We start from the raw sequence: 26,987 nt of genomic DNA, 5'->3' as shown, positions 1-26,987 counted from the left end.
ATTTCATCATGGCTGATTTATTATTCCTCTCAAACCCATTCTCTTGCCTTCTCCCTGTAAACTTTGACATTCTGGCTTATCAAGAATCTATCAACCATCCATGGCAATGAATTCCACAGATTTACTACCTTCCGACAAAAGAAATTCCTCCTCGTCTCTGTTTTAAATGGATGTCCCTGTTCACTCCCCCATTGTAGGAAACATCCTCCCCTCATCCACTCTATCTAAGCCTTTCAATTTTCGATATATTTCACTGAGATTCCCCTCATTCTTCTTAACTCCATCGAGCACAGGCCCAGAGTCATCAAACAATCCTCACATGTTAACTCTTTTATTCCCAGAATCATTTTCGTGAACCTCCAAAATTGGGTGGAGATGAATTCTGGAAGGCCGGAATTTCATGGTGGGTAATATGCAAGGCTGCTTTACATCATATAGTTACTCAGTGCAATGAAGGAAGTGGGCATATATCGTAAGTGTACACTTATCTGTTCACATATCCCTCCCAAAAGTTACTACGTAATTTTCTGCAAATGCCCTTATTTCATGGGTGCAAGCTTGTCTTTGAACAGTGCTTATGTTTTCGTAATCAGCTTCCTCCAGTGAGCAGCAGCAGGCTATTTCGTTCAGTATGGCACCACAAATGGTAGCAACATTATGCCTCCCCAGCAGAGGCATTCATGCAAGTGCATAGAGGTCAGAAACATGAATATCAGTTACTTTCTTTCCCTATTTATTCCAGAAACCAAATGCACTTGCCCAGCTGTAAATTACAGATCAAAATTCAAAGTTCAAAGTGACTTGATTTTCAAAGTACATGTATGTCACCATATACAAACCTGAGATTTGTTTTCTTGCAGGCATGCACAGTAAATTCAAGAAACACAATCGAATTCAATTCAAGACCACACCCAGCAGGACAGATGAACTACCAATTGCAAAATACAACAAACTGTGCAGATACAAAAGAACAAAAATAAATAATAATAAATAAACAATAAATAGGATGAAGAATCCTTGAAAAAGAGTCCATAGGTTGTGGGAACAGTTCGGTAATGGGGTGAGTGAAGTTGAGTGTCGTTATCCTCACTGATTCAAGAACCTGATGGTTGAGGGGTAATAACTGTTCCTGAACCTGGTACTGTGGTTCCTGAGTCTGCTGTACCTTTTAGTGACGGTAGCAGTGAAAAGGAAGTGTGGCCTGGGTGGTGGGGGTCCCTGATGATGGATGCTGCTTTCCTGTGACAGAATTCCTTGTAGATGTGCTCAATGGTGGGGAGGATTTTACTTGTGGTAGACTAGGCCGTATCCACTACTTTTTGTTGGATTTTCTGTTCAAGCGCATTGTTGTTTCCATACCAGGCTGTCATGCAACCAGTTAGTATACTCTCCAGCACACATCAATAGAAGTTTGTCAAAGTTTTCGATGTCATGTTGAATCTTCGTAAACTTTGGAGGAAGCAGAGGTGCTGCCGTGCTTTCTTCATAATTGCACTTACGTGCTGGGCCCAGAACAGATCTTCTGAAATGATAACACAGAGGAATTTAAAGTTGCTGACCCTCTCCACCTCTGATTCCCTGATGAGAACTGGCCTATAGACCTCTGATTTTCTCCTCCTGAAGTCAATAATCATCTCCTTGGTCTTGCAGACATTGAGTGAGAGGTTACTGGTGTGACACCAGTTAGCCAGATTTTCAACCTCCCTCCTATATGCTGATTCGACACCACCTTTGATTTGACCTATAACAGTGATGTTGTCAGTAAACTTAAATAATGCATTGGAGCCATGGTTAGCCACACAGCCATAAGTGTAAAGTGAGTAAAGTAAGCACACAGCCTTGTGGTGCACCTGTGCTGAGGGAGATTGTGGGGGAGAGGTTGTTACCAATCCAAACTAACTGGGGTCGAAAAGTGAGGAAACTGAGGATCCAATTGCATGAGGAGGTATTGAGTCCAAGCCCTTGAAGTATGTTGATTAGTTTTGAGGGATGATAGCATTGAATGTTGAGCTGTAATTGTTAAAGAGCATCCTGATGTATGCATCTTTGCTGCCCAGATGTTCCAGGGTTGAGTGAAGAGCTAATGAAATGGCATCTGCTGTGGGACCTGTTGTGCCAGTAGGCAAAATGAAGTGGATCCAAGTTGCTTCTCAGGCTAGAGTTGATATATTTCATCACCAACCTCTCAAAACACTTCAACACAGTGGATGTAAGTGCTACTGGACAATAGTTATTGAGACAGTTACCACGTTCTTCCTAGGTCTTGGTATATTGAAGCCTGCTAGAAGCAGGTGGTTCCTCAGTCTGCTTAAGAGAGAGGTTATTAATACCGGTGAGCACTCCAGCCAGTTGATTAGCACAAGTCTTAAGTACTTGGCCAGGCACCCCATCGGGGCCACATGCTTTCTGAGGTTTCACCCTCCTGAAGTATGCTGTCATGTTGGCATCAGGGACTGAAATCACAGGGTCATCAGGGGCTGTGGGAGCTCATGAAGTTTCCTCCATGTTTTGACAGTCAAAACGAGCATAGAAGGCATTAAGCTCATCTGGGAGTGAAGTCTTGTTGTCACCTGTGTTGCTTGGTTTCACTCTGTAAGACATAATAGATTTCAAGCCCTGCTACAGCTATTGAACATCCTTCAGTGATTCAAGTTTGGTCGAGAGTTGACATTTTGCATGTGGAACTTTCTGGAGATCATACATGGACCTCTTGTATCTTAGTTGGTCATCTGAATGCCACTGATCTGGCCCCCAGCAGATTGAAAAGCTCATGGTTGATCTTTGGCTTCCGATTGTGGAAGACTCTAAATGTTGTTGTGGGGACACATTCATCAATTGTTTTTATGAAGTCCATAACAATTGTGATGTATTCATTCAGATCCTGTGATGAGTCCTTGAACACAGCTCAGTCCACTGACGTGAGTGAGAGTGTCCCTAGCCACTTTTCTGCCTCCGGTGGCCCCCTCTTTGTAGTCTTTATCTTTGGAGCCTTGCTCTTTAGCCTCTGCCTGTATGCAGGTGTGAGAAGGACAATGAAGTAATTAGATTTCCTGAAACATGGTCTGGTCATGGAATGGCACGGATTCCTTATCATGGTATAGCAGTGGTCTAGAGTATTGGAGCCCCTGGTGCTGAAGGTTATAAGTTGATCATAATTGGGCAGCAATTTTTTCAAACAAGTTTAGTCCCCGACAATGATCTGAAATGCGTTGGGATGGGCTGTTTCTTGTTTGATGGCAGCATTCAATATCTTGAGAACTTATTTAACGTCAGTTTTTGGCAGCATCTAAGCTGAAGTCAGGATCACGGAGGAGAACATTTTTGGTAAGTAGAGCAGATGGCGCTGAATCATTTGATGTTCCACGTCAGAGGAACAAGAGTACAACAAAACTGCCACATCTGAGCACCACAAAGAACTGATCATGATACACAGGCCCCCCCACCCCACTCACTCCACCCTTATCCTTTGCCTTCTCAGAATCAGCAGTTCGGACAACCCACATTTTGAGAGGCCTTTGAGTCTTACCAATGTGTCTGGAGTGAGCCATGTTTCCACAAAACACTGAATGCAGGAATTCCTTGTTTCCCTCCGATACAGCAATCTTGCCCTTAGGTCCTCAATCTTGTCCTCCAGCAACTGTACATTTGCCAACAAGATGCTGAGTAGAATCCTCTAAAGTTTGGTATCCTTCTAGTACACATTAGCTCAGTCACATTGAAATTCTTAGTTTGTAACAGTACCATCTGGTCCAGAAATAGCTACTTTCCTACAACCATCAGGTTATTGAACCAACCTGCACAGTTCTAGTCCTACCTCAGCAGTAGGACTTTATTGACCATCTTTTGCATGACTATAGACTTATTTTTAATTATCCTTCTTCGTGTCTTTTTATGCAGCTTTTTGCTTCACAGTCTTGTACAATTTATGTACAATTGATCATCTGTGTTTTGTCTGAATCTTCATGCCTGTGATGCTGCTGCAAGTCTTATATTGTATCTCTATCACACTGTTCTTGTTCACGTAACAATAAACTCACCAGACTTCAGTCTCAATGCAAAACATCATCACTGTATTCTGATTCCAAAATTCAGTCCTTTCTTTCTTTCTTTTTAAATCTTTTTATTGAATAAGTATACAAAAAGGTAAGCCATATAGGCACTAATACACTGTTAGAATATAATAAAATTACAGGAGATATTAATACAGAAAAAAAAGTGATACAAACAATGTAATTTAAACATAACATACTAAGGTAACATAATAGTATACTAATTTTATATATATATCAATAGAGAAAAGGAAAAAAAAAACCATCGTGCAACTAACTAAAAGCAAAGCAATGCAATGGGCTAACTTGGAACCAAGTAGAGTTAAAGAACTTAAAATCACGTCCTCAAACCCGACCTCATTAAAAACAGTAAAAAAAAACAAGAAAGGTATATAAATATGGAGCAAAAAAGAGAAGAAAAAAAATTACATTAAATGAAAATATTGAATAAAAGAGCTCCAGGTCTGTTCAAATTTAAGTGAGGAATCATAAAGATTGCTTCTAATTTTCTCCAAATTCAAGCATAATATCGTCTGGGAAAACCAAAAAAAGGTGGTTGGAGCATTAAGCTCTTTCCAATGTTGTAAGATACATCTTTTCGCCATTAAAGTAAGAAATGCAATCATTCTACGGGCTGAAGGAGAAAGATTACTGGAAATTTTAGGTAATCCAAAGATAGCAGTAATAGGATGAGGAGAGATATCTATATTCAATAACTTTGAGATAATATTAAAAATGTCTCTCCAAAAAGTTTCCAGAGTAGGACAAGACCAAAACATATGAGTTAAAGAGGCTATCTGCCCCGGACATCTATCACAAAAAGGATTAATATGAGAATAAAAGTGACCTAATTTATCTTTGGACATATGTGCTCTATGAACAACTTTAAATTGAATTAGGGAATGTTTAGCACAGATAGAGGAAGTATTGACTAATTGTAAAATCTGCCCCCAGTCATCCACGGAAATGATAGACCCCAATTCCTGTTCCCAATCTACCCTAATCTTATCAAATGGAGCTTTCCTAAGTTTCATAATAATATTATAAATCATAGCCGATGCACCTTTCTGACATGGATTAAGGTTAATTATAGTATCTAAAATGTATGAAGGAGGAAGCATTGGAAAAGAAGGAAGTATAGTACTTAGGAAATTTCTAACTTGTAGATATCTAAAAAAATGTATTCTTGATAAATTATATTTATTAGATAATTGTTCAAAAGACATAAGGGAACCATCTAAAAATAAATCCAAAAACCGTGAAATATCCTTAGTCTTCCAAATTTGAAAAGCACGATCTGTAAAAGAGGGAGGAAAAAAGTTACCTAAAATAGGAATCGCTGGCCCAAATTGGTTAAGATCAAAAAATTTTCTGAATTGAAACCAAATACATAAGGTATAATTAACTATCGGGTTAGATACCTGTTTGAGGCGTTTCAAATCAAAAGGAAGAGAGGAACCTAAAATAGAGCCAAGTGTATAGCCCTGAACAGATTGTAATTCCAATGCTACCCATTTAGGAATGGATAGTATATCCTGGTCAAGTAACCAAAATTTCATATGTCGAATATTAATTGCCCAATAATAGAATCTAATGTTAGGTAATGCTAAACCTCCATCTCTCTTAGCTTTCTGTAAATGTATTTTACCCAGTCTCGGGTTTTTATTTTGCCAAATAAATGAAGAAACTTTTGAGTCAACTTTATCAAAAAAAGATTTTGGAACAAAAATCGGTAATGCCTGAAATATATATAGAAATTTTGGCAGAAAAAACATCTTAACTGCATTAATATGACCAATCAAAGTTAAATATAAAGGAAACCATTTAGATGAAAATTGAATAATATGGTCAATTATGGGTAAAAAGTTAATCTTAAATAAATCTTTGTATTTACAAGTAATTTTAATCCCAAGATATGAAAAATAATTATTAATCAATTTAAACAGAAAGTTATAATATAAGGGAAGTTGTTTATTAATCGGGAAAAGTTCACTCTTACTAAGATTTAATTTATGACCTGAAAGAGACTAAATTGTGCTAATAACTCTAAAACAGCAGGGATGGATTTTTGAGGATTAGAAATATATAAAAGTAAGTCATCAGCATAGAGTGATATTTTATGGGACTTTAAGCCCCGAGTTATCCCAGTAATATTTGGAGATTCTCGAATGGCAACTGCAAGAGGTTCTAATGCAATATCAAATAATAAAGGACTAAGAGGACAACCTTGTCGAGTACCTTGAAAAAGAGGGAAAAAAGGTGAGCTTAGAGAGTTAGTACGGACCGAGGCCACAGGAGAATGATATAACAGTTTGATCCAGGATATAAATTTCGAGCTAAAGTTAAACATTTCAAGGCACCTTAAATAAGTAAGGTCATTCTACTCTATCAAAAGCTTTCTCAGCATCTAAAGAGATAACACACTCAGGAACATTTTGTGAGGGGGTATAAACAATATTTAACAGTGTGCGAATGTTATAAAAAGAGTAATGACCTTTAATAAAACCCGTTTGGTCTTCTGAAATAATAAAAGGAAGTACTTTTTCTAATCTGTTTGCTAGTGACTTAGAAAAAATTTTTTAGAATCAACATTTAATAAAGACATTGGTCTATAAGATGCACATTGAGCAGGATCTTTATCCTTCTTTAATATTAGAGAGATTGACGCTCTATTGAAAGATTCGGGAAGTTTACCAAGTTTTAATGAAGCCTTGAAAACCCTACAGAACCAAGGGATTAATGAAGGTGCAAAACATTTATAAAATTCTACGGTAAACCCATCAGGGCCAGGAGCTTTCCCCAAGTTCATAGAGGAAATAACATTCTTAATCCCATCACTGGTAATGGGAGTATCTAGCATAGTAGACATATCCTGTGAAATCCCAGGGAAGTCTAGGTTATCTAAAAAATCATTCATATATTTAGAGTCTCGAGGAGACCCTGATTGATATAAGGAAGAATAAAAATCAAAGAGGGTTTGATTAATCCCCGCATGATCAAGTATCAGTCGGTCATTTTGATTATAAATCTGATTAATTTGAGATTTAGCATAATTAGACTTCAATTGGTTAGCCAACAGTTTGCCAATTTTGTCACTGTGTACATAAAATTCACTTCTTGTTTTCTTTAATTGGTTTACAATCGAGGATGAAAGTAATAAACTGTGTTCCATTTGAAGTTCAGTTCTTTGTTTATATAACTCCTCAGAGGGAGCTGTAACATATTTCTTATCGATTTCCTTAATCTTTTCCACAATTACCAACTCCTCCTGCTTCAGTTTCTTCCTCAAAGCAGCAGAATACGAGATAATTTGACCACGAATATAAGCTTTAAAAGTATCCCAAAGAATGTTCACAGAAATATCCTCTGTATAGTTGATTGTTAAAAAAAAGATCAATCTGTTCATTCATAAAGTTAACAAAGTCCAAGTCCTGAAGCAACAGCGAATTAAAACGCCATTGTCTATTATTTTGTGTATTGGCCTGAATTTTAATAGAAAGCTTAAGTGGAGCATGATCCGAAATGGTTATAGAGTCATAATCACATTTAATCACTGAAGAAATAAGACAAGAGTCAATAAAGAAATAATCAGTTCTTGAATAGGAATGGTGAACATGTGAAAAAAAAGAAAAATCTTTTTCCTGAGGATGCAAAAAACGCCAAATGTCCGTTGACCCAGAATCAGAGAGGAATGAATTAATCAAAGTTGCAGATTTGTTAGGTAAGGTCCGTAGAGGAGTCGAACGGTCCAAAGCTGGAGATAAACAGGTATTAAGATCTCCGCCCCAGATCAATGAAAACTCATTCAAATTCAGGAACTGATTGAATAATGATTTATAAAATTCCGGACAGTCCATATTGGGAGCATAAACATTAACCAAAACTACCTTTTTATTAAATAGTAGACCACTAACCAGTAGAAATCTACCATTCGGATCAGAGATAATATCATGTTGTATAAAAGTAACTGAGGAGTCTATAAAAATAGAGACGCCTCGAATCTTAGGGTTAGAGTTCAAATGGAAGTGTTGACCCTTCCAGAATTTAAAAAAACGTAGTCTGTCCCCCCTCCGCACATGGGTCTCTTCTAAAAATAAAATTTGTGCTTTAAGTCTCCGGAACACTTTAAAAACTTCTTTCCTTTTAATAGGATGGTTAAGACTGTTAGTATTCCAGGAGACAAAATTAGTAATAGACTCCATAAACCCTAAAGTCAACCCGCAACAAGGAGGATTGACGATAGGCTCGACCCACGAACCCGGAAAGGGAACAGAACAAATAAGAGATACCAGGAAGGAGAACGCAACCAATACTTCAATAGTGTACATAGCCCAAGAAGAAAAAAACTAAAATGTGAAGCCCCTCCCACCACCCCCCACCCCATGACTCCAAGGCTAAATCTAACAGACCAGCCAGAAAGAAGCAAGCACTAAAACTACCCCCATGACTTCCGATAGACGCTCCCTAAAAAAAAGTGTAAATTTAAAAAAGATCAGCTAGTTATAAAACAGTAAAAGAATAAAAAAGTAAATCAATTAAAACAAACACTTAATATAACAGAGAAAAAGCCAGAAAATATAAAAAAAAACCGCAACAAACCCCAGACCCTATGAATAAGCAAAAAAAGAAATGAAATTATTAACATAAACTAGTTATGAAAACCTACAAAAAAAAGTAGATTTAAAAACTACAAAATTTAAGGCCTCAAAGGAAATACGTAGAATGACACTGAGGGAATAACCACCCAGAATCCCCTGGGAAAAAGAAAGGAATGACGCAGATAGAAAGAAAGTTTAGCAACCATATTAATTAATCAAAAATAAACTTTTCTGCCCATATAAGGCAAAAAAAATTAAGGCCAACAAATTCACAACCTCCGATCAAACGAAAATAGTTAAAAATTACGATTAAGATGTTGAAGGTGAAAATTGATCCAGATAACTCTGGGCATCCGATGGAGATTCAAAAAAATGGAGGGCTCCATCCAACGTACGAATCCTTAGACGTGCTGGGTAAAGCAGCGCTGGTTTTAAATCCATCTTGTAGAGTTCCGACATCACAGATCTGTAACGAACCCGTTGATCCCGAATTGGTTTAGTGAAATCCTCCACGAATCGGAACTTAAGATCCAAAAAATCAATGTAACCTTTAGATCGAACGAAACGAAACAGTTTCTCCTTGTCTTGAAAATAATGAAACCGTAAGATGACATGTCGAGGTTTATCTGACTTAGACGAGTGTGATGGAACTCTGTGAACACGATCCAGTAACGGTGGTTGGTCAGGAAATACAGTAGGAAATGCATCTTTTAAAAGTTGAGAAAAATACTTCATGGGGTTATCAGATTCCACAGCTTCACGCACCCCAATCATTTGAAGATTCTGCCGTCGCATTCTGGATTCTAAGTCAGAGTTTTTAAAGGTCAGAAAGTCAAGTTCCTTCTTCATTACATTAATTGTTTCTTCGATTTTCTCCATCTTAAGTTCATTTTGTTGCGTGGATTTTTGAAGATCAGATATAGCCGACCGATGTTCCGTAATAGATGTTTGTATCTTATCGATTGAATCGGCAATTTTCTGGAAATTAATTGAAATTTCCGCACGAATCAGTTCCGTAACAGAGGTTGAAATTTCCCTTTGAATTAGATCCGATATAGCTTACAAAGTCACCGGTGGTTCAGTCGGAGGAAAATCGGTACCTTTTGGTCTAACCGGAGGTTTGCCGTCCTTCCCGTTTTTTCCATTCTTAGACATAGCAGACCTTAAAAGCATCCGATTATCAAAGAGCCCAATTTATTTCAAAATATTGTAAAAGTCGATGCCTTAATGGTTAATTAAAATATAGCTGATCATAAGAAGAAAAACTCAGAGGTAATGGAGCGAGTCAAGAACACGACTTCACTCCATGAGCTCTACCGGAAGTCTCAAAATTCAGTCCCATCTACTCAGTTAAAACAAATCTACTTGACACACCAAATTCATCTTTGGTTGCTGGTACTTGATGTGTGAGTGACACTCAGCCTCTGTTCATCTGGTTTCATTGGCTTCACAGAACTGAACACCAGGAACTGAACAATTCTCTTGCATTGTTAAGCTTCAGTAACCAAAGACTGCTTACATTCACTGCTGTTTTATTTTTCTGAAGTTAAAATGTATGTGCAAGAATACAAAATAACAAGGCAATGTCAGAAAAAAACAAATGCAATGTTCACACATGAAGAAACAGAGCAAAAAGGTGCAGTCCACAAATAAAATTGGTATAAATGTGTTTCAACATGAGGTGTCTATTTCACAGATTCAACTAATAGAGGCTTCTTCAGTTGTTACTGTTTCATTCATCAACAAGACAAGACAACTTGCAGCAGTCTAAGTACTTAGGACAGAATACTAATTTTCAAAAAACTTAGTGGATGCAGTGAGGTGGAATATTGTGAAGCAAACTAGAGAATCTGAGCAGTTCTTATTCTATCCATTGTCACTTTCAATGAAAGTGGATGAGGGGCAGGGGCCGCGCAGGCAAGTCTTTAAATAATCAAATATAGTTGTTCCCCTTCATTTAACCAAGCTTTCCAGGCCTTGGGAAACCATGCAACTGAAGGTAACACCTTGAGGAATGTGGTTTTGCAGAATGGCCTGTGGGGTGGGAAGAGCAGGAAGACATTCAGATCCAACACACCATCCGTAAAGTCTATCACCACCTCTAACATTTGTCAACTCTCTCCATTTTATCATTTGTTCCTAGCCTATTTGTTACCAGATCATGATCTGAGTATTCTTTGCCGCTCTCCCACCCAATCTAGATTCACACCTCTGTCCATCCCTGATCCTTATATGCACACTATATCCAAGGAAGATGAATACCACTCTTCCTCAGAAGATTAAGGAAACTTAGCATGTTTCTGATGACTCTTACCAATTTTTAAAGATGCACCATAGAAAGCATCCTATCCGAATGTATCTCGACTTGGTATGACAACTACTCTTCTCAAAACTGTAAGAAATTACTGAGAGTTGAGAATGCAGTCCAGTCCATCACACAAAGCAGCCTTATATACTTTGACTCCATCGACACTCCCTGCTGACTCGGAAAAGCAGTTAACTCAAAGGTCCCACTCACCCACTTAGTCCCTCCTCTCCCCTCCCCCACTGGGCAGAAGATATAAAAGTTTGAGAGCATGTACCACCAAACTCATGGAGAGCTTCTATCCTACTATTACCAGACCCTCATATGCTAAATGGTGAATTGTTGATCTCCTAATCAATCTCGTCATGCCTCTTGCACTTCATTTGTCTACCGGCACCGTACTTTCGCTGTAACTGCTGTAGTATATTCTCCATTCTCTTTCCTTTTTACTACCTCAATGTACTTATGTATGGCATGACCTGTCTGCATGTCTGCAAAACAAAACTCTCAATGTGACAATAATAAATACCAACACCCCACATCGTCACATGATTATTTGCATTCTCTTAACACTTTTAACAGCTCTTTAACACTCTGATTGTGAAGCCTGGAAGTTTTCCAGCCTGCTTATAGAAAATAGGTGCAGGAGTAGGCTATTCGGCCCTTCGAGCCTGCACCGCCATTCAGAATGATCATGGCTGATCATCCAACTCAGAACCCTGGATACCCTCCATACCTGCTGATCCCTTTAGCCACAAGGGCCATATCTAATTCCTTCTTAAGTATAGCCAATGAACTGGCCTCAACTGTTTCCTGTGGCAGAGAATTCCACAGATTCACCACTCTCTGTGTGAAGAAGTTTTTCCTAATCTCGGTCCTAAAAGGCTTCCCCTTTATCCTCAAACTGTGACCCCTCGTTCTGGACTTCCCCAACATCGGGAACAATCTTCCTGCATCTAGCCTGTCCAATCCCTTTAGGATTTTATACATTTCAATAAGATCCTCCCTCAATCTTCTAAATTCCAACAAGTATAAGCCTAGTTGATCCAGTCTTTCATCATATGAAAGTCCTGCCATCCCAGGAATCAATTATGAGGGAATACCTTACAGATAAAATTTGGAAGGCTATTTGTTGAGCCTGCTTTTCCAGATTCACATCCTCACTGCAGAAGAAAATCAGCAGCACCCTCACACAGAGAACTTGCCTCCTGGTTAAAATCCAGCCCACAAGCAAAAGACAAACAGAGAGGACCAATAACTCACACATCCAAAATACCTGAAAGGCATTCCTGCAGAAACACAACAAATTAAAATTAGATTGGATGCTCTGAGTAAATAACTGGTGAATTCGGGCTTTAGTGTGTAGCACCATGGAGTGTTACAACACTTACGACACCAATGTGCTCAGATGTACAGTAACTAAACAAGCAGGTGACCACCTGATAACTTGCCAGCCACAGAAACGCAGCGGAGTAGATCCAGTCAGTAATTTTTTTATTGGCTGCCCATGGAAGTAATTTGGACAAAGTCATATGTTGCACAAGTGTTGAAGCACCTGTCTTCCTGGATGGTGGACCCTAAATGTACTTACAATTTGCTATAGTTCTAATATCAGCGGATTTGCTTAGGGACGAGGAAGAGATGGAGCAATGGTGTGAAGAAATGCTCCGCTTCCTTACACATATAGTATGAGAGGGGAAACATGGAGCAGATGCAATGCTGCTGATGTTATGTCCCATTTTTGCATTCATTGGAGATGACTGTCTATTCTGCAAAATTTAATAAGCAATAACTGGGTGTATTGCAAGGGGTGGGGTGGGGAGGAGGGGAGGATGGGAGTAAAGGAAGGAATTTGATATGACAGAATCTCATCCAGTACTTCAAAACGGTGCTCATCGTCATGGATGATGAACTAACTTTACACCACAACTTGTGCAAAGGTCTATAGATTAAAAAGATTATAACTTATAAACTGTAATTTGAACCTAGGTACATGTAGGCTGGGTTAGAGATCAATTATCAGTTCCATTTAAGCATTTCCACTTCAGTATGGATAAAGAAATAAATTATTTGTGGGTATAAATGTAAGTAGAAATCTCCCACTTCAGACCCATTGCCCTACCTCCTCTCCACACTCTCCTTCAGCATTTTATGCTCAATATTTCAGTGAGAGCATTCCAACAGTACAATTGAGTTTCACAACCACAGACAACAAAAGCAAACTTCCATAAAAAGCTTTCTCAACGGACCAAAGTTCTTACTTTTATATATGAATCTGTAAGATCATAAGTTTTCAGGGGCAGAGGAGAATTGGCACTCTGGGGAGTTGCTTCCTGCTAACAGTCCTGGACTTGTGTATATATCTACAGAGCCTCCCCCACCCCCAGCCCAAAGTAATACCCAAGACATACAATTTTAATTTCAGTCAGTTCTATACACACTCCAACAAGATCCTCTGTTAGTCTTTCGGGTTGAAAGAGTAATCAGTCCTGTCCTTCTCTGACCCCCATCCATAGATTTGACTTGTGACCTTTTCCACACTAGCTCCAAGGTTCCAATTATTTCCTTTGGGATCTGTAAGTGTTGTAAGGCAAGGTTTCTCCTTGTGCAAAAAGGTCCAAGAAAGAGCCTAGAGAGATGAGTTGAGCCTACAGTCAATGCATTGTCATTTGCAAGACTCATTATCAACACACGTCAAATGCAATTCAAATCTACCAACGTACACTATAATCCCACTAGAGTTTGAACCAATCAGCCTGTCTGCCTGCTGTAAAACTGTGGAAGATTCCAAAGAGAGATAAAATGTGTCCTCACTTTATAACAAATACAAAACTAGCCCCAACACAATGGTTTGTTACTGTGTCCTTCACTCCTGGAATCTGGAGTCAATCAGTGTCAGAATTGTGGGATGTAACATTTTATGTGCCATTCTCAGCTCTAAGGACACTGCATGTAAAAAATGTGAATAGCTTGAGTACACTCTGATGTGTGCATGTCTATGGCATGATGCCATAATTTACAGTAAAGCTGCCCATTCCATTCAGAGCTTCAAGTTCCTGGGTGGAGATTCTGATTCAGAGAGTCCATGAGGCCTGCAAGGGTTAACACTGCACGGGGAGAGATGCTTTGAAAGTGGTGCAGGCTATATCTTCTGTCTGATGAAATATCATTGTGGGCTTGACGATTACTGTCTTGAATTCTACCTTGCAATGGTAGCATAGTGTTAGTCATACTTCATTGTTAGTTCTCTCCACATGGTAGATTTATAGATTCTGAAAGCAGGGTTCCTCTGTATTCTTCCCCTCTACCATCAGATTTCTGAACAGTCTAAGAACCCATAAACTCCACCTGCCTATATCTCTTTTGCCATATTTATTTATTATTCTAACATGTAGCAATTTTAATTTCTTGAACTGTACTGCTGCCACAAAACAACAAATTTCGTGATATCTGTCAGGAAAAATAACCCTCTTCTGATTCTATTTCTAATTCTTACTCCTTTCTACAAATGACCCCAGGCCAGCGGATGCTGAATGTCACCTGTGGATTTAAGTATAATTGGCATGTATTGCCCCTATTTAAAGTATTTACATCTTATTTTAAGGATAAGACTGTAGCTTTACACTTCAGAAATATAGGCCCATCAGATAATGGAGCTGGCCATCCTGCAATAATGCCTATTAGTTAGATTTGACCTGTCACCCATCAGCTGTGAAATATTTTGTCCTGTAAGTTTTTGAGAGCGCAAGTTGGAAGTGGCATGGAAAGGGCAATGGGGCATCCTGTGGCACAATGATTGATGGGACCATCAATTTACCTAACCAATGAAATCTCTTCCCCTCTGCCAGCATATTTCTGAATTGCACATTGAATCCATGAAAACTACCTCGACTTTTTTTAAACTACTTATTTAATTTAAATATATATATATATATATATATACACACACACACACACATACATAAACGTACATACATATACAGTACATATCCATACCCACATATACATTTACACATACACAGTATATAGAGCAGTAGATGCCCAACAACGGGAAGCAAGTATGAAGAACTGTACATCACCAGGGCCTGACATACTCCATACCTGTTGGCTGAAGAAACTAACAGCATTACATACATGGCTTGCAGCTCAAATGAACCTGCTGCCTGCAGCTCCCATCCTGATTGACTAACTCAAGGAAGGACAGTATTCATGATGAAGAATCCTCATAAAGGATCAACACTATAAACTACTGGTCTGTAGCCTGCCTATCAACAACATGGAAGCTCCTATCAGGCATCATAGCCACCAGGCTGAAGGAACATGTGTGTAAATTCCTGAGCCCTGCTCAGAGGAGGATTCATAATTGCTCCAAGCACCAACTACTGGTAGATAAAGCAGACATGCAAAACAGAAATACCAGGCACACCAACCTAAGCACAGCCTGATTAAATACCAGAAAGCATTTGACTCAATGACTACCTGGAATGCCTGTCCTTCTACAATGTCAACAAGACACTAAGAATCTTCATCAAGGGCTGTTGGAGAACAATGTTAGAAGTTCACTCAAAGCCAGTAGCACAATTGACCATCAGATGCGGAATATACCAAGGTAATGCACTATCCCCACTGCTGTTCTGCATAGGCTTGAACATCCTCAGTAAAATTATCTCTAGGAGTGGATATGGGTACAGGTTCAAGAGTTGAGTGGCCATCAGCCACCTTATGTACGTTTGTACAATGGATGACATCAAGCTGTATGAGCCATGAAGGCACAATGAATGCTGCTACATCCAAGTACCTCCAAAGAGTGAGGCAGGTCCTAAAAAGACAGCTGAATGGAAAAAACAAGATCAGAGCCATCAACATATTCATCCTATCAGTCATCAGATATCCAGTCATAATAGTGTGCTAGCCAAGGAATGAACTGGAGGCCACTGACATCAAGACCCGGAAACTACTAACAATACATGGAGGTAGTAAAAATACCAGAGAAGGTAGTGGAGAATGACAGAGCTAATATCATGTGGGACTTTCAAATATAGACTGATAAGCAGGGATTGACCAATAAACCGGACATTGAAATATTGGACAAGGAACAGAAGAAAGCAATAGTAATTGAAGTGGCAATCCTCAATGACAGGAACATCAGGAAGAAAGAAAACGAGAAGCTGGAGAAATATCAGAGCTTGAAAGAGCAGATTGGAAAAGATGTGGAAGGTTAAAGCCAGAGTAATCCTGGTGGTGATAGGAGCACTTGGAGCTGTGACATGTGGACTGGGAGAGTGGCTCCAACAAATCCAGCTCAAAGACCATCAAGAAATTTACTGATGATACAACTGTTGCTGGTAGAAACTCAGATCAAGATGAGAAGGCATACAGGAGCGAGATATACTAGCTAGTTGATTGGTGTCACTGCAGCAGCCTTGCACTCAATGTCAGTAAGATGAAAGAGCTGATTGTGGACTTCATGAAGGGTAGGACAGGGAATACAACCCAATATTCACAGAGGAATCAGAAATGGAGAGAGTGAGCAGCTTCAAGTTCAAGATCTCTGAGGATCTAACCTGGTTCCAAATACCAATGCAACTATAGAGAAGGCAAGACAGCAGCTATATTTCATTAGGAATTTGAAGAGATTCGGTTTGTCAACTAAAACACTCAAGAACTTCTATAGACAGCATTCTGACAGGCTGCATCACTGTCTGGAATGGGGGCAGGGTGAAGGGGGGGCCTACTGCACAGGACTGAAAGAAGCTACAGAAAGTTGTAAAATTAGCCAGTTCCATCTTGGGTACAGTCTCCATAGTACCCAAGACATCTTCAAGGAGTGGTGGTTCAGAAAGACAACATGTATTATTAAGGACTACCATCACCCAGGATATGCCCTCTTCTCATTGTTACTGTCAGGGAGGAGGTAACAACGCCTGAAGGTACACACTTACTGAATCAGGAACAGCTTCTTCTCCTCTGTCATATGATTCTAAATGGACATTGAACCCATGAACACTATCTCACTTTTTGTAATGTATTATTTTTGTATTTGCATTATTTTTAATCTATTCAATATACATATAGATATATACTTACAGTAATTGATTTATTTATGTTTTTTTCTCTTTCTATATTACCATGTACTGTATTGAACTGCTGCTGCTGCTAAGTTAACAAATTTCACGACACGTGCCAGTGATAATAAACCTGATTCTGATTCTGATCTCGGTCCAGAAGAGCACACTGCCAGGAACAACAAGGATACTGCGCTGAAACCTTCAAGCTCCGAGACCGTTGGTAGAGGATCCGACATTGATGGAAAAATACAAATACATACCACCCGTCAGGCGTAAGAAAAAATATATACCCATTCATGTATGTACATACTTACTGTAATTCACAGTCTTTAATATTACGTATTACATCACTCTGCTGCCACTTAACAACAAATTTCACAACATATGCCTGTGATATTAAACCTGATTCTGATTCTGATCAGGCCATTAGAAAATAAGCGAAGGGCAACAGAGAATGAAGCAGAATAAAGACAAAAGACAGCTGGAATCTGGAGCAACAAAAAATCTGCTGGAGAAACCCAGTGGGTCGAGCAGCATCAGTGGGAGAAAAAGAATTGTTCCCTGAATTCCAGGCAGTTTCCAAATTTCTGAAATAGAGTGAATTAGCATACAATCAGATGGAGCAAGAGAAATAAACCAAGCAAAGAAAAGCTGTAGAAGAAAAGAGTTAAAAGCGCTACAGGGAATCATGAGAAAAGGATATCTCTGAGATCGTGAACTTCCAAGTTAGTGAGACTTCATGGTTTTCATTGTTGCTCTTCTGATTCAGAGAAATTAGTTTACGTTGAAGGATAATGGATTTCCTTACTAAAATGGTGCCTATATTGAAATGTAAAAATTCTAGCTTTTATAACAAGTTTCAGAGGATTGTGAGAGTTTGGAAATTTCTCCCACGAAGAGTGGTGGAAGTAGTCTTTGAATATTTTTAAGACTGGTGCATTTAAATTTGCAATTAAGCAGGGATTTGTAAAGTCACCAGATGTAGTAGAATGCAGAGCTGAAGTTACAACCAGATCAACAACGATCTTACTACAGTAAAACTCTGTTAAGGTTACCAAGTGGTCAGCATATGCAATAAATTGTCAGAGGAGGTGGTTGAAGCAGGTACATTTAACAGCATTCAAAAGATACTTGGACAGGAATTGGAGGGATATAGGCCAAATGTGGGTAAATTAGACTAGCTTATATGGTAATCTTTGTCAGCATTAATCAGTTGGGCCAGAGGGCCGACTTCCATGCTGTAAGACTCCTAATCAGGCATAATCAGAATTTGCTGGTGTTGGACTATTCTCTTCTTTGAAGCAACATTACACATTAAAATTTTGGTGAAGCTGATATGTTTCGAGAAAGCACGCAACGGAATCAGGTGAGCTGAAAGGGAACTGTGTAAATCGAGGCCCCAGTGAGTGGACGGGGGACTGTGAGAACTGGAGTGTAGGTGAATGGGAACTGCAAACCATCACCTGATGAGCCAGACGCCAAACTAATGGGATTTCCAAATGGTCTGATAAGAGAATCCCAGAGCTTTACTGGATAGAGCAAGTGTGAGGGGAAAAGTCCTCTGCTCCTACTACCTGTTGGCATGTTCATGTCTTTGTAATTTTACTGACTGTTAAGATCTCTACAAGGAAATTTGGTCAGAATTTGCTGTCAAACAGATTAAATCTACGAAATAGTTGGAATTAGTAATTCTGGCAAGGTCTTAACAGGGCTTCACATACCACTTTTATGTTACAGTGCTTTCCGGATTCAATGGTTTATTTAATGGTGCTGTCTCTGTAAGACCAACATATACCATACAAGTTTATAATTTGTCTCCACTTAATTTACATTAAGTGGAACATTGTAAGATTCATGTCGTCAAGTGGCTTCTGCTACTTCATTAGATCATTAATGATCAGAATCTTAACTCTATTTATCTAATTTGATTTCACTTCACATAATGCCTTAACCTACGTTTAAAAGGCATTCACACAGACACACAAAGACGAAGGAAAGGAGGAATTGGAATCATGTACAGGCAGATGGGATTAGTTTAATTTGACCTCACGATTGCACAGACATACATTGTCCTGTACTCTTCTTTGTTCAAAATAAATCTGTCAATCTCTACTTTGAAATGTTTAATTGACTAAGAATGCATAGACTGTCAGGACACAGAGTTCCATATCCCCAATGCCTTTTGTACAAAGAAGTGCTTCCTGACATAACCCCTGAAATTCTCACTGCCAGTTTAGAGTGAGGACTTCATTGACAAAATAGCATCTCTTTATCTCACAATTCAAAATGCTCAGAAAGACTCAAATCGCCTGACACTGAATCAATTGTTCTCCAGAAGAGTGAGTTCAATTTTATAGATAAACAAGGGAATCGTTCCCGTGCAACAATGGCATCTATTCGACAATATGGGAAATTTCCCCGGTCGCTCCTTTGACAAAGAAAGACAAATCTAATCTAACCAATTATCATTCCTTCCGCCTGTCCTTAGGTACTTATTTGCGATCTCAAATTGTGCTATACTTGGATCATTTGGCTCCTGATCTCATTAAAGCCTTAGTATAAGCATCAGGGTAGTGATTGAGTGTAGTAACAATAACAATATTTGACTAGTGGTGTGATTACCCCCATAGGGTTTGCTGCTGAGACCCTTGTTATTCATTATTTCTAGGAATAAACTGGATGCAAATGTACAAAGCTTGATCAGTAAGTTTGGAGACGAAATGAACTTCATGTTAGGGATAGTGAAGAAGGTTATCATAGGTTACAGGTGATTTGATCAGTTAGGGAATTGAACTGAGGTGTGTTAAATGGATTTCAATATAGATAATGTGAGATGTTGCACTTTGGAAAATCAAACCAACATAAGATAAGGTGGATGGTAACAGTCTTTTCACCAGGGCAGGGGAGTCCATAACTAGGGGGCATAGGTTTAGGGTGAGAGAGGTAAGATTTAAAAAGGACCTGAGTGGCAGCCTCAGGACTTGCACCACCAGGTTCAACAACAGTAACTACCCCTCAATCATCAGGACCTTGAATACACTCACTCGCCCCATCATTGAAATGTTCCCACAACCAATGGTCTCACTTTTAAGGACTCTTTATCTCATTATCGCATGTTCTTGCTAATATTTGCTATTTATTTATACCTGCATTTGCATAGTTTGTTGCCTTCTGCACTCTGGTTGATCTTTCTTTGATCCTGTTCTATTTACTATTCTATAGATTTGCTGAGTATGCCCACAGGAAAACCAATCTCAGGCAGCATTGTATATGGTGACATATATGTAATTTGATAATAAAATTTACTTTGAACTTTGAAACTTTTCATGCAGAGAGTGGTGAGTACATGGAATGAGCTGTCAAAGGAAGTGATTGAGGTAGGTACAATAAAATCACTTAAGAAGCACTTAGATAACTAAATGGAGGGGCAAGACTATGAGGGATATGGGCCAAATGCAGAAAGTTGAGACCACCAGATGGGCACTGTGATCAGCATGGACTCAGTGGGTTGAAGACCTGTATCGCTCTATGACTCTAAAAGACACTTATGCTAGTTCATGAATTGTGTGTGCGTGCGTGCATGTGTGCGGGGGCGGAGGGGGGGTGTATACAGGGATGTGGGTCAAATACGAACCGATGGAACTAGCTTGGGACGAGCACCATTGTCAGCACGGATGATTTGGGCTGAAGGACCTGTTTCCATACTGTTTTGCTCTCTGACTCTCTGTCTTTCTGTCTCTAGCATCAAGAAGCCACTGTTAACCTGTCCTTAGAGTCAAATGAGATATCTCATTGGCTGGAAACATACCTGTGGCTGCTAGAGACCAATCCTCCCAGGCCCTGGAAGTCTGGACCCAACTACTTTCAGTTGTTTTTATCAATGAACTCCTCCATCATTAGGTTAAATAGGGAGACTCCCTTTGATAACTTTAGTATACAATTCCATCTTCATTTTGTTTATTTGCTTACAACATATCTTATATGGAGACTATTCAACCAACTGAGACCTTGCTGGGTCTCAGTTTCATCCTATTAACCCAATTCTCCCATATCTGTCTGCCCCATTAACTCTCCCCTGACTCTCCTGACATTCACCTACACCAGGGGGAATTTACATGAGCCAATTAACCTATTTACTGACACTTCTCGGGATGTGTGAGGAGATCAGAACATCCAAAACGCACACTCTGCAGTCAATAACAGAACATACAAACTCCACCCAGACAGCGCCTGATATCAGGATCAACCCCAGGTCTGTGGAGCTGTAGGATTCCTTGCACTACATGTGTAGTGCAAGGCAATGGCCGTTTCTGGTTACTGGAAAACCAGCAATGCCATACCTTGATTCAAAAATGGCAGGAAGCAATTCGTATTATTGGAGAAGATTTAGAATAATTTATTAAGGATGCAATAGCAGAACCTTTAGAAAGCCAAAGCATTCCTTCCTGAAAGAGAAACTTAGATCAAATATATTAGGAAGTATCACCCAGAGTAGACAGAGGGGAAGTTGATAGCGAGAAAGCGGAAAATATAATTACATTTGGATTTTCAAAAGTTTTTAAAAGGCTACACAAAAGGTCACTTTGCAAGATGAGAGCTCATGGTAATGGGAAAAAGACAGGGACCAAAGAGTAGGGATGAGGAGACTGCTTTGAGGATGACAATGTGCAACAGTGGCTCTGGCTGGAATATACACTGTTGAGTAATTTAGAGGAAGGAACTAAATGAACTGCTCCCAAATTTATAGCTGATACAAAGGTAAGGGAAAGGCAAGCTGTGAGAATGACACACACAAGCAAGGTTGGATGAAAGGTTGGTAAATGGAAGAAAATGCACTACAGCCGCCAAAAAAACAAATTTCACAATGCATGTCAGTGATAATATATCTGAAAGCTGCAACACAAAGGTTTTATTTTGAGCCTTGTACATAATACACATAAAACTAGAATACCATGCAGCAGGCTAATGGACCCCCTGGCCTTTACTTCAAGATATTGTAGCATAGAGGAAGGGAATTCTTACTACAATTGTATAGGCATGAGTGAAGTCTAGTTTAATCCCTTTGGAAAAAACAGATTATCATTGGAGACAGTTCGGAGAAGGCTCACTGGAAAGATTCCAAGAAGGGAGGGATATTCTTATAAGGTAAAATTGAACAGGTTGGGCTTCCATTCAGTACAGTTTAGATGAATCTTGAAGATGATGAGTTGCTTTGGAAGCTTGACAGAATAAATGCTCAGAGTACTCCTGAACAAACGTAGGATGAGAGGAACACACACAAAATGCTGGAGGAACTCAGCAAGCCAGGCAGCATCTATGGAAAAGAGTACAGTCGACTTTTCGGTGCTTGGATTTCCAGCATCTGCAGATTTTCTCGTTTGTGATAGGACCAGAGAACTCGGCCAGGGAATAACCCTCTGTACATCATGGAAACCAAACTCTCCTGTGATGGATATTCACTTTCCAGGGCTTAAGAGGCTTATTGCTACATTCAACTTTCTAGCGTAGTTATATGAACTTTCCAAAGCATCAGTTGTTGTTAAATTTATTTTGGGACAGCATGGTAGCATAATAGTTAGCACAAAGCTTTACAGTACAGATGGTGTGAATTCAATTCCTGCCGCTGCCTGTAAGGAATTTGTACGTTCTTCCTGTGATGTGTGGGTTTCCTCAGGGTTCTCTGGTTTCCTCCCCAGTCCAAAAATGTATTGGTTGGTAGGTTAATTGGTCATTGTAAAGTGCCTCATGATTAGGCTAGGATTAAATTGGGCAGCGTGGTTCGAAGAGCCAGAAAGGATTACTCTGTGCTGTATCTCAATAAAAGATATAAAGTTAAACTTTAACAAATATCCTTTTCTGAGCTTTTTGTTTTAAGAACCAGTCCCCATTTCTTAATGGAAATTGCAAGGAGGAACCAGTTTGTCACTAAAGTCACAGCTTCGCAAAGAAAAGTGGCCAGGTTATGTCACCTAGCACATCAAACACGGTTACAAGTTGGGATGTTTGTGTACTTTGGGGGGAGGGTGGTCAGCCCTCACATCATTAATTGTGGATGTTGGGGATCTCTAGTGCCAGAAGCTTTTAAGACTATTTGTGTGAGTTTTTTTGTCCCAGCAAAGGTATCTGGAAAATATCACATGCAGATGATGTCATTTGGTAGAAAATAGTAGAAATATTGGAAGGACTGGGGGTGGGCAGGATTATTAGAAATGACAGGACAATGAAAGAAAAAAGAGCTGGAGTTTATTCCCCAACCTTCGGTTTCTGCAATGTATGAATCATTTGTCTACAAGTAGTCCATGTGTTCTTCTAGTTTGTAAGAGTTGTACCTGTGTTTGGAAGTCTTCTGTAGTTTTTAAAATTTTTCAAGTTCAGAAATCTTTTGTAAATTAGAAATCCGCTGTGAATGTTAAATATGTGTTAAGAATTATTTGTCTGAATTTAAAAGTGTTATCATTAAAAGTAAAATAAACTCAGTTTAATCTACTTTGTTGATGGAAGTAACTCTTCTTTAGTAGGGAGGGTGGACCCACCACTCAAGCAATGGGTGTTGGCAGCTAAACCTTGCTATGGATGATAGACAGGAAGTAATTTAGTTTTTAAGACTAGGTGGATACTGTACTACGGGTAACCTGAGTGTATCTGTAAATATCCATATCGATATAAAGTCTTCTTTTGAGTTTAGAGCTTTGCAGACAGGGAATACCATAACATTTCTCTATGGATTTCTTCCACTTCAGTAAAGCAGCCAACATAATCAAAGAGACCATGCACCCCAGACATTCTGACTTCTTCCCTCTCCCATCGAGCAAATGATAAAAAAAAAAAGCCTGAAAACAAGTACCACCAGGCTCAGGCACAGCTTCTATACTGCTGTTATAACACTCTTGAATGGTAAAAAGGATTCATGACCTCACAACCTACTTCATTATAATCTTGCAATTTATTGTTTATCCGCACTTTCTACTAGAATAAGGCGTGTTGATTTACAACTGAAATGAAGAAGAATTTCTCTTCTCAAAGTGCTGCAGTTCTTTGCAATTGCTTGTTTCTGAAAGTGCAGTGGCTTAATACTAAAATATATTCAAACTTGAGATAGATGTTTCCTCAATCATAATGTGACTCAAGGGTTATGAGGATTGGGTGTGAATGTGATCTTCAGCGTCACCATCATTCCCACAGTCCTGATTGAGAAGCTACAGAACCTGGGCTGCTGTACCTCCCTCTACAATTGGATCCTCAACTTCCTAACCAGAAGACCACAATATTGTGGATTGGTGATAATATCTCCTCTTTACTGATGATCAATTCTGGTGCACCTCGGGGTGTGTGCTTAGCCCACTGCTCTACTCTCTCTATACACGTGACTGTGTGGTTAGGCATAGCTCAAATGCCATCTATAAATTTGCTGATGATACAACCATTGTTGGTAAAATCTCAGATGGAGATGAGAGGGTGTACTGGTTGAGATATACCAGCTAGTTGAGTGGTGTCACAGCAACAACCTTGCACTAAATGCTAGTAAGATGAAAGAGCTGATTGTGGACTTCAGGAAAGGTAAGACGGAGGAGCATAAACCATTTCTCATAGAGGGATCAGAAGTGGAGAGAGAGAGCAATTTCAAGTTTCTAACTGTCAAGATCTCTAAGGCTCTAACCTTGTCCCAACATATTGATATAGCTATAAAGATGACAAGACAGTGGTTATATTTTATTAGGAGTTGGAAGAGATTTGGATTATCAACAAAACACTCAAAAACTTCTATAGATGTACTATGGAGAGAATTCTGACAGGCTGCATCACTGTCTGGTATCAGAGGGCTTCTGCAAAGGACTGAAAGAAGCTACAGAAAGCTGTAAAATTAGTTGGCTCCATCATGGGTACTAGCCTCTATAGTATCCAAGACATCTTCAAGGAGCGGAGCCTCAGAAGGGCAGCGCCCATTATTAAAGACCCCAATCACCCAGGACATGCCCTCTTTTCCTTGTTACCATTGGGAATGAGGTACAGAGGCCTGAAGACACACACACTCAGCGATACAGGAACAGCTTCTTCCCCTCTGCTGTACGATTCCTAAATGGACATTGGCCCCATGAACACTACCTCATGTTTTAATGTATATTATTTCTGTTTTGCACTATTTTTAATCTAACTATTTAATATGCATATACATTTACTGTCATTGATCTTTTTTTATATTATCATGTATTGCATTGTACTGTTGCTGCTAAGCTAACAATTTTCACAACATAGTAAACCTGATTCTGATTCTGATTCTGAGGGGAGCAGGATCAGCTAGGACCGATTGAATGATGGAGCAGGATTGAGGGGCCAAATGGCCTGCTGCTGCTTTCACCTCTTCTGATCATCTCAGGTTTCATTTCAGATTTCTGGCATCAATTTTCTCAAGTTTCAGAGGCCACTGAGACACAGGGGACTTCCTGAATCAAATCCATGACATGATGGAGATAAAGTTAGTTTTTCCTGTTGAATCTAAAAGATACTTAAGCAGATCACCTTTTTAGATACACTTTATAGGGTGTCGGTGTCACTGTCATGGCCAGCATTTAATACCCATCTATAAATCTTTTAAACAGCTATCTGAAACAATGCTACTAGTTCATTGAAGGCTTGGAAAGATCCATTAACAAGATGCTCTTAAAACTGACTTGGATATCTCTGTCATAAACAACCGTCAGAAAATGCTGGAGGAACTCAGCAGGACAGGCAACATCTATGGAATAGAGTACAGATGACGTTTCATGCAGAGACCATTCAGCAGGACATTCCTCTACACTGTTTAACTTAAAACCATTTCCCAAACCAAAGCCACAAGCAGCATTCCCTACATAAAAGAAATATTTTTTTCAAATTGAATAGAATTAGAGAATTAAATATACATTATTATCATGCATATTAGTAAATTTAAGAGAAAATATTCAGATAAAAAAGGGGGAACCATTTATTTGCACAAAATAAACTGTTGGAGGAACTCAGTGAGTCAGGCTGCATTTGTGGAGGCTAAGGGGTAGTCAATATTTTGGAGCTAGGCCAGCATTAGGACCTTCAGTTTGGTCCAGGCTCCAGTATCTGCTGTCTCTTGTTTGTCGACAAACATTGCCAATAAGGCTGGTGTTTATTGTCCATTCCCAATTGCCTCCTGGGTCATTCTACAGGTCTGTTAAGGATCAAGCACACAACTGAATCTGGAGATACGTGTAGGCTGGACAGGTTTGCTTCCCTGAAGAATACAATTTTTATGATGATCTGATGGTTACAAGGTCACTTTTACTGATGCTAGACTTCTTTACATTCCAACTTTACTTAATTACTTGAATTTAAATTCTCAGCTGCTTTGGTAGGATATCAAACTTATCAGTAACCCAAGCCTTGGAATACTAATCCAATAATTTAACCATTATGCTACCAGGCAACTAAAGGCAGGTAACAATAAATATAAAATATTGAATTTATCCACATAAATACAGTTAGCCAATATTGAGTTTACATAAATCTAGAGGACAAATACAATATATATGTTGACAAATGGAAGGGAAATATTCTGCTTACACTGTATAAATAAATGTATAGATTTACATTTGTAGTTCTAACTAAACTCTGTTGAACTTGTGTGTGTGTGTTGGGGCAGCTGAGTAAGAGCTGCATGAACTTGGGCAATCAAAACAACGGTTCTGTTCCATTATTTCTCAGCACTTCCTCTCCTAGTTTTATTAATCCTTTGGAAGATAATGTGTTTCGACAGTAGACTGCTGACATGATTGGTCTGGAGAAGTTACAGAGCTGAACAGGTAGTTACATCTGTTGTCTACTTTCACTGATCAGCTGGAAGAGAGGACATCCAAAGTGACTTCATTTTTTCTGACTGCTTTGTGATGAATTTGTCTGTCAATGTAATCCAATTTTAGCAAATTTTCTCATTCATATTGCAGTAGCAACTCAGGAAAAG

General features: G+C 39.1%; 1 protein-coding gene across 9 annotated transcripts in view; it reads right to left on the bottom strand.

Moving 5' to 3' along the window:
* Window positions 1-26,987, bottom strand: part of LOC134351958 (receptor-type tyrosine-protein phosphatase mu-like) — a 1,067,206-nt gene that overhangs the window by 364,473 nt on the left and 675,746 nt on the right. The gene's annotated exons all lie outside the window — the stretch shown is intronic.

This window comes from Mobula hypostoma, chromosome 1 (genome assembly GCF_963921235.1).
Source record: "Mobula hypostoma chromosome 1, sMobHyp1.1, whole genome shotgun sequence".
In the NCBI taxonomy this organism is placed as follows: domain Eukaryota; kingdom Metazoa; phylum Chordata; class Chondrichthyes; order Myliobatiformes; family Myliobatidae; genus Mobula; species Mobula hypostoma.
This window is presented reverse-complemented; position numbering and strand designations above follow the sequence as displayed.